This window comes from Hemicordylus capensis, chromosome 5 (assembly GCF_027244095.1).
Source record: "Hemicordylus capensis ecotype Gifberg chromosome 5, rHemCap1.1.pri, whole genome shotgun sequence".
Taxonomy (NCBI): Eukaryota; Metazoa; Chordata; class Lepidosauria; order Squamata; family Cordylidae; genus Hemicordylus; species Hemicordylus capensis.
In genome coordinates this window covers 116,887,963-116,901,162 of record NC_069661.1, presented here as the reverse complement: position 1 = coordinate 116,901,162, position 13,200 = coordinate 116,887,963, and positions in this window count along the sequence as shown.

Here is a 13,200-nt window from a genome sequence, read left to right as displayed (position 1 = left end):
TAACAACAGGTGAAATTATTCATAATCATTCCTTGCAAGCAAGCTTGTGATCTAGACTTACTGATCATAGATTAAATAAGCCAGCAACAAATGTGAAAATATCCTGAACCTTAGAAGTAGTAAAACCAAATATAATAAATCTTGTCTGCAGATGCAATAAGGCCCTTAACTGGAAAAAATGTAATAAAATCTATCAACAGCTGCAATGGATGTGGAACATGTTATATAGCTTTACAAAGAATTAACTCCCCCTCTCCACGTTCTGCCATTTATGGACTCAAAGAATATCATGCTTTGTCTTCTTCCTGCAAATCAAATACTATGGGACTAAGTAATTTCCAATATATATTAAGCATGACAGCAGAGTAATACAAAAAAATGTACAGGGTGAAAATGAATTTGTAAATCCAGATGCGCTCCTTAGTCATCTCGCAAAAAAGGATGTGGTATACCGCCAGAGCTTCAAATGCTTCCTGAATGAGGTGAAGTAGGAGCCAACTGCGGCTATTCGGAGTGACTAATCAGTTCCTGTCCTGCTTTACATATACAAACACGAAGCTTTATTAAGCGGGAGCAATACTTTTACATGGTTTGTCTTGAAAGAGAAGGAAAGGTTGCAAGTTTGTTTATTTAGTCAGGGTGTTCTGCCTGACACGGAGCTGCTGCTGAAAACAGCAGTGCTACATCATGTTCTGTTCTATAATGTGCAGGATCACTTATCCCTTGTTATGGTATCATCACATTGAGGTCATTCACACAACCAAAAACTGCATTCCACCCAGGTTTGGGAGCTGTGTGTGCTCCCAATTTCAGTTGTGTGGAAGCAAGGTAGGAGGAAAAGCTGGGCAGAAGTGATTGTGTGGAAGCAAGGTAGGAAGAAAACCTGGGTAGCTTTTCCTCCTACCTTGCTTCCACACAATCACTTCTGCCCAGGTTTTCCTATTATCTTGCTTCCACACAATCGAAAATTGGGAGCACACACAGCTCCCAAACCTGGATAGAACACAGTTTTTAACCTCTGTGGGGCTCTTCACACAATTGTGTGCATGGCTGGGCAGGTGGGGAGGAAAGGCAGGGTTCAACCTACCTTCTCCCAGATGACCACTCTGAGCTCCTGCTTCATGCAAGCCGTGTGCCCACACGACCAACACGGCTGGGATTATCCACACTGCTCCTGGCAGCACAGATAAATAGAGGCTGGGACTCATTATCTCAACCTCCAAGAATCCCACAGTGCACCACACGACAAGCTCCATGCACTAGGGGATTAACCCAGTGGATGGGCACTCTAGGCACTGGTCTCTGTATCAGCATGAGCTGCAAGTAGCTTGTGCTGACACATGATCCCAGGAGACAGGTTAAGGGCCGGGCTTTGACGCTGTTTAGCACAGGCCTGCTCAACTTTGCCCCCCCCCAGCTGTTTTTGGACTACAACTCCCACAATCCCCAGCCACAGTGGCCAATAGCCAGGGATTACGAGAGTTGTAGGCCCACATCTGCAGCAGGGCCAAAGTTGAGCAGGCCTGGTTTAGCACTACAGCACCCCCAGGATCCGCACATATTCCGGCAGTTCTCACAAGTGGCTGCTTAAGCCTGGGTAAGCTGCTTATGAGAACAGCTTCTGGGCGTTATCACCCTTGTTTCATATCACTAGCTGACAAGGGTGAGGAAAAGCTTGACGTGGCGGTGTCGTAGTGTGGTTTAAGTAATTCTATTGCATTACAAGGAAGGTGGAAGACCCAGCTTAGGACTGACATTTTCAATGGCAACCCAGGTCAGACACAATGCATAGTTCTGCTCTGGTAGCATGTACCCACCAACCCAAAAAGTCAGTGGAGATAGCAGAAATAAATGAGAGCCCAGCAGAACTACCTCTGTTTTTAGCAGCAATTCCCACCACCAGTGTTCCCTCTAACAGGGATTTCCAGATGTTGTTGACTACAACTCCCAGAATCCCCGTCTGCAATGGCTTTTGCTTGGGGATTCTGGGAGTTGTCGTAAACTACATCTGGGAATCCCTGTTAGAGGGAACACTGCCCACAACCCCAGAAGATTCACCACCCCAGTTCATCAACTCCTGATTTCCCCCTTCTTCTGTAATATAAATCAGATAATTCATTCATTCATTTCATTCATTTTACATATTTTTTATTCCGCCCAAAACCTACGTCTCTGATAAGGCAATTTGCTCTTTTGCTGTTCAGAACAAGAGAGCCACACTTCCTACAAAGGGTGGAAATTTCTAGGTTGGAATAACAGATAGTCTCGGGGGGGGGACGACTTTCTTAATGAAAGCTCAACTTTACTTTATAATCCTGACTCATGATTTTCAACATTTGATGCAGGGAATTCTATAGCTCTCCAATAAAGCAGGCACATAAAGTTTCCAGAAATAAAACTCTATGATTAAGCTCCCTGCACATGGTCATGTTTCATTTAAGTAAAATGAGTAGAGACCATTTGAAAAGACAGGGAGAAATCCTTCAATAGTTCCAAGCCAGGAATTGTTAGACAGGACCCTTGTGTTGTGTGCATGACCTAGTAGCATGAAACAGTGAAAAGGATGTGCACTTATATCCTCATTGAAATCTCACATTCCATTGTCTATATGAAACTTCAGATGTACTACATTCCATTGTAATTATTAAAAAGTGGTTTTAAGCTCTCTGGAAGACACACACATTCCAACAGGACTTGAGAATATCATAATATAAAGAGCACGCTAACCACTCAAGCAAATAAGAGTATATACTTGCAAAAACTGGTGGTTGGAACTTTTGTCTAAATTTTAAAAAAATGTAAAGATGTATGTGATGGGAAGCAGGACCTGACCCTTACCTCTCCAGATGCTTGATGAACAGACCCTCATCAGTGCTGGCTGATTGCAGTCCAGATAGAATGCAACAGCAGTTACTATACTTCCCTGTGTTCCCACTGATGAGCTTAGACTGGATAACTATGTTTGCAGATGGGCGTATAACAGAAAAAAGAACACATTCGTCAGTAGTAGTGTGGAGAGGGGAGGAAGGGTGTGAATGTGCTTGCTTGAGAAAGGCGCACAAAGTTGCCAGAATGGTGAGCAGCAGACCTTGAAGTGAGGGAACTGGGAGGTAAGTATCAATAGAGGAACCAAGTTTCCAATGCTGCAGATTTAATTACTATAGTTTGATGTATAACACAGGACAAACCAGGTTTGCCACTGAACATACACTTGGAAAGGATCTGTAGCAAATCTTAATGCAGTATTTTCCTAAATTTCAGAATTCATTGGGGCCATTCACACAACCGGGCAGGCAGGGGGCCAGGAGGCCAGGTTGGAGAGGGGGAAGACTGGTCAAACTCACCTTCTCCCCAGAGAATAGATGGAATATTGCTTACCTTCTCCCCAGAGAATAGATGGAATATTGCTCACCTTCTCCCCAGAGAATAGATGGAATATTGCTGGGGAGTGTGGACTGCTGTCCCAGATGATCCATGCTGTGTGGTGCAGCATGGAGCTCTGGAGGCCAGGACAATATGTCCTGGCCTCCAGATATCCCACATCATTGATGTGATGCTGCACCACACAACATGGATCATCTGGGACAGCAGTCCACACTCCCCAGCAATATTCCATCTATTCTCTGGGGAGAAGGTAAGCCCCATATGCCCCATATTCCGAGAAGTGTGCCTATATGACACATGTATATGCAAATGTGTTTGTCTCACTCTCATGCTACATTTTTAGGTGTTGTGCTTAAAACATCTTAGGTGTACACCTAAACAAGGAAATTCATGATGAGATCTTAGGCCAAAGTGCCTAGATATAAAACAAGAAGCTCTATTTTAAATAGTGATTTATAAATCCTACAGTTGCTATTCTGTGAATCTCAGATCAAACACACCTGATTGGAGCAATTCCCATATCTCCTGGTCTTTAAGTATATCTAAATCAACACATTAATGTGAACAACCCCATCCTTTCATGAGTGTTTGTCAAGAAACAGCTTTGATCATTCCATGGGCATTTTTATCTTCGGTGTTTCTTTAAAGTTTGTTTAACTTACATCTGATCTAAGCCTGACACTAATGCTTCTGAACTTGTATTGCTAGGTCATATTTATAAGATAGGCTCCACTTTCTCCTATAGTTGCCATTGATCTTAAGGGCATCCCATAAACTATGATATATTGTAAAACAAATGAGATTCTATATCTCACATCCAATCCTTCCTGTTGAGTTTATGGAGATGGGGGTGGAGGAACAATGAACCTAGGCTCATTTTGCAGATGACCTTCATCTACCTGATACCATTTCTAACACTATTAATCCTTTGAGATTTTGTTTTCCATTGCCCTTAAACACCTGAATTTTAAAAGGTCAATAAGTTAAACAAATAATAGTTTTCGCAGAAGGAAACTTGAAGACCATAATCTTGTTCTGGTACTAAAGTAGCACTACTCGGGATGCGTACAGTATTTCCCCAAACCACATTTCTCCTTTGATTTTCTCCAAATTACTTGATCTTATTTCAAATGCCACCCATGCATTCACAATCCACCAGTCTTCTGTTTTTCATGCCCACACTTCAAATTCTGTGCAGGTGTCACCTACCCCAGTTTTCAGTCCATGTCTTTTATAAATATCTTTTGCACATCACCAAAGTGCACCCAGAGGTACACGTAGGTATTTTGGAGCCTGGACCTAAAGGTCTTTGGAGCCCTCCCCCCGTTGCAAGTTAAGCATCATTTTTTAACACATAGGTTCTTGAGGGCACAAACCACACCACCCAGGACAAGCTAAAGAGGATTTGGAGGCCCACAGTGGGTGTGGACGACCTGGACTTCGGCCCTGATGTCCAGGGGTAGGAGTGCCTCTAAATGCACCAGGACATGTGTGCATTGATCAAACCACAGTGCAAAAGGAAATTGTGATAAGCACCATGCAAAAAGAACAGTGGAAGGAGAGCTGGTCTTGTGGTAGCAAGCATGACTTGTCCCCATAGCTAAGCAGGGTCTGCCCTGGTTGCATATGAATGGGAGACTTGATGAGTGAGTACTGCAAGATATTCCCCTCAGGGGATGAAGCCGCTCTGGGAAGAGCAGAAGGTTCCAAGTTTCCTCCCTGGCTTCTCCAAGTTAGGGCTGAGAGAGATTCCTGCCTGCAACCTTGAAGAAGCCGCTGCCAGTCTGTGAAGACAATACTGAGCTAGATAGACCAATGGTCTGACTCAGTATATGGCAGCTTCCTATGTTCCTAACAGTGCATAAAGAACAAAAGTGCAGCACAGTGCAAAAAGAAATCTGAAGTTGCAATGCTGCTGAGTAGTTCAATATCAGAGTTGGAACAGGTTTGCCTGGGTTTAGCATAGATCTAATCTCTATGCCTGGGTCCAGTAGAAAGCAAGGAGGGCCAGAATGGAGCAGCAAGGTCAGATCATGACTTGGGGTCACAGACAGTGCTCTTTCTAATTTTTTTCCATCTGTTTGCGGAATGAGTTTTGTTCTGGGCGGGGGTATCAAGACAGTGCATGCACACATGCAATCAGAGTGGGGCCTTCCTGATCCAACCTGAGCAGGATCTAAAATTAGCTCAGTGGACATCCAAAACCTTGTGAGTGCAGGCTTGTGTGCACACCTTAGAAGGAACAATGGTCACAGCCCATTCATGAGGCGGGAAAGGGGGTCCCACAGCTGGGAGCCTGGCAAAGGTTGTGGCTGGAGCCAGAGCTACTTCTGTGAGGAGCTCTATCTGGAGCTGTTGCACCAGCAAAGGTCAGGCACTGAATGAGAGGTTTGTATGGGAGCCAAGGGTCCTACCCCTTCCCGGAGCTCAGACTGGCCTCAACCTGAGGCAGGCATCTGATCTGGTTATTCCCTCTTCTTGGGTAAGTCCACTGAGAGAGAGGCCCTGTGCAGCCAGGTCCTTGGGACCAGGACTCACTTGTCCTCATTCCTGAGCAGGCCTCCTCAGGGTCCAAGCTTGGGTGGATGCTGACACCTCAAAAATTGATTATGTGTAGTGTTAACATACGTTGAATTTCAGTGGATATTATCTGAATATTCAAACATTTGCTAACAATTTGCCCAACTTGTGATGTTTGGCATATTATATCTGAAATATACATAACTAGCTGGGCCGGGTGCAGAGTATCCACATCTCCAGCCAGCCAACCCTCCTCCACTTTTTCCTCCCCCCTGGCATGCCCGGCTTTCTGGCCGGCCAGCGACTTCTCGCCCTCCGCCCGCTTCTCCCCTCCACTTTCTGATGTGCCGGCCGGCTGGCTTCTTCTCCCCCTCCCCCCACTTCTCGCCCCCACCCCGTGGTTTCTGGTGGGTTGGTGGGACGGCAGGCTGGCCCACTTCCTCACCCCTGCCCACTTCTTATCCCCCCACTTTCTGGCAGGCCGGGCAGCTGGATCGCTTCCTCTCCCCAACACCCACTTCTCACCCCCACCCCGCAGTTTCTGGCTGGTGGGCTGGATCGAAAGCCAGCCTGCCACCATCTCCCGCCTGCCCACCCACTCCCGGTAGTGGCCGCCAACTCCTGCTGGCCAGGCCAGATTGGCCGGCCACTGCCTTTGCCTCCTGCTCCCTTCTCCTCCTGGCAGCCAGGCCGCCTGCTGCTGCCTCTTGTTCCTGCTGGCTGGCCTGGCCCACCTCCTCTTCCAGCCGCCAGCTGGCATCCCTATTGCCCCCCGTCCCTGTCACTAATCCTATCCGGCAGCTGGTCAAGAACTCTTACGAGAGCTGCCACACATGGGATTAGCAATGGGTACGTCTAAGATAAATAAATAGATAGATATATACAATATATTATAGAATATATATATATAAAAATAAACACTCAAATCAATATTTAAAAGTTGGAATTTGATCATATGTAATAGCTTAAAGAAGATCATATTTCATTGTCCTCTAATTCATAATATCCCACTGACTATCTTAAAGCGTTCTTGTATCAGTGTACAGTCTGCCTGTTCTAGATGGGGTCACACTTCCCCAAAAGGAACAGGTTCGCAGTCTGGGAGTACTTCTGGATTCACACCTCTCACAGGTTTCTCAGGTCGAGGCGGTGGTCAGGGCTGCTTTCTATCAGCTCCAGCTGATACGCCAGCTGCACCCGTTTCTCGAGATCAATGACCTCAAAACTGTGGTACATCTGTTGGTAACCTCCAGACTGGACTTTTGTAATGTGCTGTACGTGGGGCTGCCTTTGTATATAGTCCAGAAACTTCAGTTGGTTCAGAATGCTGCAGCCAGGTTGGTCTCTGGGTCATCTTGGAGAGACCATGTTACTCCTTTACTGATGGAGTTACACTGGCTGCCAATAGGTTTCCGGACAAAATACAAAGTGCTAGTTATAACTTACAAAGCCCTAAACGGCTTAGGCCCTGGGTATCTAAGAGATTGTCTTCTTCATTACAAGCTCCACTGCCCATTGAGGTCATCTGAGGAGATCCATCTCCAGTTACCGCCAACTCGTTTGGTTGCTACACAGAGATGGGGCCTTCTTGGTCGCTGCCCCGAGATTGTGGAATGCTCTCCCTGCTGAGATACGATCCTCCCCATCTCTGGCAATTTTCAAAAAACACCTGAAAACCCATCTCTTCACCCAAGCTTACTCAGTATCCTAAATTTTGGGGGTTTTAAAATCTGGTTTATTTTAAAATTTAAAACCTGGTTTGGGTTTTTTTAATTACTGTAATGGTTTAATTGTTTTAAAATGTTCTTAAATTGTTAGTTGTTATATTGTTTTTAATTTGTTTTAGCTCTTTACTGTTTTTAGTGGTTTGTTTTAACTGTAAACCGCCTTGAGCCATTTTGGAAGGGCGGTATATAAATTAAATAAACAAACAAACAAATAAATAAGTATATAATTCCAAACAAAACCACTAAACAATGAAAACTTCAATTTATTTTATATCTCTTCATATAAAATAAATTGAATCATTATATCCTACCCAGCAATTCAATATTCTGACTTTGAGGAGTCAGAACGCAGCAGGAAATAACAGGTTCCGGGTTCTAGATAACAGAGCAAGAGTCCCGCTTTGTCTGATTTGTGAGTATTGATGGTGCAAATTCAGGATTGGAATTCAGTGTTCTAACTGCTAAGGAAGGAGGGGGAGAGGCTTTGCAGGTGGTAGCAGGAGGGTTTCATGGGGGTTGGCGATAACGTGTAGGTGGGAAGGCATTGGACCCATTGCATTTCAGATGAAAGAATCAGGAACATGACAGAATCTCTTAATTTGGATTTTATCTCAGAAATAAAAAAGCTATTTTCAACATTTTTTGAAAATGCCTTTTTTTTTTGCCAAACCAAATTCTGAATCAAGTCAAGGGCAGTTCATCCATCATTACTTTGAAGATCTGTCAGTGAGCTATTAAACATCCATAGTAGTTAGTGATGATGCTAAAGATTCTGATTACCTAAGCTGGTGTAGAGATGTGTCTGGTTTGTAATGCTCAGTGGTACTATGAACTCAGTTATTCCCCCGCCCCCCCGCCAAAAGATCTTCTCTGACTTGGTGTTTTGAATGAGATGTTGTGCACTTGCAGTCAGTGTTTGGCAGATCAAGTGTCCAAAGCCAGCTGTTTTGTATGTACATGCATCAAAGTTCCATAATGCTAACTCATTACTCAATGAAATTCTTGTCAATTGCTATGAGATTATATGTGAACGTTTTAAAGGACCATGTAGTTACAAAACACTACTGTGCTACATGAACAAATCAACTGGGGGAATGTCCAATCCAGGCAAACTAAAATTCCCTGGGAGCAATAAAATAATGTGCATGTACATAGCACCATCAGCATGCTTGTTATAATCATTACAAACCATGAGAGGCGACTTGGAAAGTAGATTCATTTTTTTCTGAATCGTTACTGAGAAAGCTTGCAATTACCAAGCTGATTCCAAACAGAGCTGAAAGAAGCTTGCCTATCACCAATATTACTTTCCATAATTCATCAAAATTGCATACAGAGCAGTTGTTAAGTTGTTAAGTTGTTAAATTCAGTGAGTATTCTCCCCAGAGTTTTAGAATGTGCCTATCTGCACCTTAACTGATTTGCCATCTCACAGGATCATAGGACAGAAGGGATCTCCATATTGTAGAGATCTATTTCTGTATCTATTTCTGTAGAGATCTATTTCTGTATTGTAGAGATCTATTTCTGTATATTTCTACACAAAGGTGGGATTATATTGGCTGACATTCAATGCAATGGGAAGAGCAGACTGACAGCACTTCTAGACTAATTGCACCAGTGTACCAGTGCAGGTTCAATTTTTTATGACTTCCTCTTCTCCAGGAAGCCTTCTGTGCCACTTGAAAATGTCCCCAGGCAGCCCTCAGGGATATATTTTTGGGTGGCACAGAGGACTTCCTGGGGAATGGGAGGTAATTAAAAAAAACTTCCCTGGTGCATCGGTGCAGTTAGACTGGAAGTGCTATTAGTCTGCTCTTCTTGATGCACTGGTGTTACCTTGCTCTGGTTGTCAGCCATTATTCTTTCTTCAGTTTTTACTCCTCCTCCTCCTCCTCCTCCTGCTCCTCCATTATGGTCCATGGCCAGTCAGCAATTACAGTAATCAACAGTCACAGGCAGTATTATTTAAAATACTCCAATGTTAAATAATAACGAATACTACCGAATAGGACTACCAACCCACCACCAGAATAATACATATACCTTACATAACATAAGGTTTGATCATTTGTTTCCTGATATTACAAGCAGTGGCACAAAATTTAGCCACACAGTAGGTAACCTCAGCATCAGAATCAGAAACGAGGAGATTATCTCCAGCAGATAACTGGAATAGTAATGTAAGTGCTAGGTAATTTCCTGAAAGTAAAATACCAGGGCTTTTCACATAACCATAAGGGGGCTGTGATGTATTCTAACTAGTAACCTTTTGTGTTTTGCTGTTTGGAAGTTTGTCCCCATGGGATCCTGTAGGGCGGGGGAGAGGGGAGTCAGAAAGAAAAGGGAGGGGAAGGAGAAGGAGTACATAAACCTTTAAACTGAATAAACTTTTAGATAAACCTGCATAAGATTGATTTGTGTTTACAAGAGAAGCAGTTATAGAACATTTGGAGACAAGATTTTGAACCAGCGGTGCATGTTAGCTTGCATAACTTGTGAAATTTTCTGCATCTTCCTTTCACGGCATGACAGGGCCTACATTCCTGAACTGCTGCATCCTAGTGTTGTTGCCGTTGATTGTTTCTCAAGCTTCCTGGCCTGAACAATCCCTGAAGGTACTTTTCCCTTATCAATCCTGAACTCTGTTGCTCACTGGATGCCCACTGCAGCACAGATCACAACTTTTTTCTTCTCCACCCCAGGAGAACCTGCTCTTCCCTGGAAACAATGGAGGTCCTGTTTCTGCAATTATCTCCTCACTAGATAGACCCCTGATTTTACTCCCAACAAAGCAGAAGGCTATATTGCTTCACTGCAGGGCCCCTGAAGACCAAATAATATATAATCATTTGCTCTTTCCTGCCAATCTGGAAGGGGATACCAACCCCTATGAAGCTGCTCTTCAAGCCTTAGATGATCATTTCAGTTCTACTTTGAATGCAATTGCTGAACATTACAAATTCTATTCTAGAATCCAACTGCCTGGTGAATCTATCGATCAATATGTCAAAACATTCCATGCCTTGTGTAACCTGTGGGTTGGCCAACTTTACTGATGAAATGATCAGGGATGAGATTCTTATGAAAACAAACTGTTCTAAACTGTGTGAAAAACTGCTTCTGGAAGGGAAACATACCTTGGATAAAGTTATAGAGATGGCTAGGATGGTGGGAAAAGCTCTTCAATGTGCTTTGGTACCCCAAAACCAACCTCCTGAAATCCAGACTGTTCAGTCTAAATTCTTCCAATCCCAATCTTTCTCACTGCCCCAGAAAGTTGCAGCACAAGAAGGGAAAAGCTACCAATGTTATCAATGTGGAGCCCATAAAGCCAATTTTGCTCACTGTCCTGCACAGAAGGTCACTCAAAAGTGATGCAAGAAAAGAGGATACTTTGCTAAGGTTTGCAAGTCTGCTGTCCACCCCATTACCGATTAACTATATGATAAGGAGGAGTCAGATGAACCACTTCCTGACACTGATTTAAGTGTGACAGACTCAGAGCCTGCTTCTCCACATTGGATTTAAGAGATGTGAACACCAACATGGTAGTGGATTGCCATCCATTACCCAATATCAATGAAATGCTGCTTACTCTGAAAGAGGCCTCCATGTTCATAACATTGGACTCGTCTTTGGCCTATCATCAAATCCCCCTGCTCAAAAGTTCTCAAAAATAGACAGCCTTCATTACCCCAGAGGGTATTTTTCAATTCAAAAGGCTGGATTAGCTTCTGCAGCTTCAGTATTGCCGTGTGCGGGACTACAGATGGCATCACTTACTTTCAGGATGACATTTTAGTATATGGCAAAACAGTTGAGGAGCATGATGCTAAACTGACAGAAATCTTAGGCAAATTCCGACAATGCACACAATATCTCAGAGTGGCATACATCCCAACCAGACTTGGTGAAAACTATTTGGGAAGCACCAGAACCACACAACAAGGATGCACTGTGATCATTGTTAAGGCTCTGCGAGGACATCCACACAATCAAAAACTGAGGCTATTCTCACACACACCCCAACCCAGGCTAGGGAAGCTCAACCTGGGTTAGGCTGCGCATGAGAACTGTGCCACCTAGCTCTGCTTTTAAACCCAGCTCTTAGCTGGGGTTAAGGGATCAAGCAAGCCCTTAACCCGGGCTCCAGGATCATGTTTTTGCTGGGGTTATGTTCAGCCCCAGTGGACTCCGAGACAGGCACCTAGAGCGCCCATCTCCTGGGGGAATCCCCCAATGCATTGCACATGTCACATGGTGCATTGTGGGATATCCGGAGGCTGAGACACATTATCCTGACCTCTGAAGCTCCGCGCTGCAGCACACGGTGTAGATAATCTGGGAGTGCAGTCCATGCTCCCAGCAACAATCCAGCACTCATCTGGGGGAAGGTGAGTTCCACCAGCCTTCACCCCTGCCCACCCGCTGCCCACCCGCCCCGTCATGTAAATGACCTCATTGTGTTCTACCCAGCTTTGGCAGCTGTGTATGCTCCCAGTTTTCAGTTGTGTGGAAGTAAGGTAGGAGGAAAACCTAGGCTCCCAAACCCGGATAGGACACAGTTTTTGTTTGTGTGAATGGCCTCTGTGCCATTCACATAAAATTATTCTAAAATTGTTAGACAATTTGAGTCAAAAGTTCCTTCATTGCATCTTTTTTTTTTTTTAACACCAAACTGTAGCATTTTACAGGGATGCGTATTTCAAGGCTCGATTTCAGACTTTCAAATCGGCCATTGCTGAAAGCCTTACTCACTTCTTTGGACACCAACAGGTGCAGTGTCTTAACTACTGATGCTTCTGAATATGATTTGGGTGCTGTCTTGACTCAGCAAAAAGGGGACAGAGATGTTACAGTTGCCTTTGCTTCCAGAGTACTTATTGCATCAGAGAAGATATTTTCTGTCATTGAAAAAGAAGCTCTAGCATGTTACTGGGTGGTGAGGCGCTGAAGGAATTACTTGTGGTACAGAAAATTCAATTTATGGTCAGACCATAAACCCCTGTCTACTTTATTTTCTATCTGGGGATCAAATCAAAAGACCTCAAGAATAGCCAAATGGATCACCAGACTTATGGACTTTGATTTCCAGGTGGAACATCTGCCAGGTATTTGGTATACAACTGCAGATTGTTAATCTGGACTTCCACTACCAGACCAAGAGGAGATCCCAGAAGACAAGGATGAAGAAGTAGTAATTGCACAAATAGCTTTATCCACTCATGGAGTGATAATGTATCCTGAGTGGAAAGTGGCCCTCAGTGCTGATCAAATGTTTACTGAACTTAAACCTTACATAACTAATGGATGGTCATGCAAAAACAAGGTGTAAAGACAAGGCACCTGAACATCATCAACCATACATGCACATTTTGAGGTGGGTGTCACGATCGGTAGGACCCGCCTCCAGAGGGCTTCGTCACAGAGCCAGTGGGGGCTTGGCTGTTTGGGGGCCGCGAGTGCGCAGAGCATGCTGGAGAGACCCCCGAGCCAGGAGGCTGCTTTTTAGTCTCCCAGTCTGGGGTCTCCTCATGAGTTGCTGCGGCAACACACAATCCAGAAA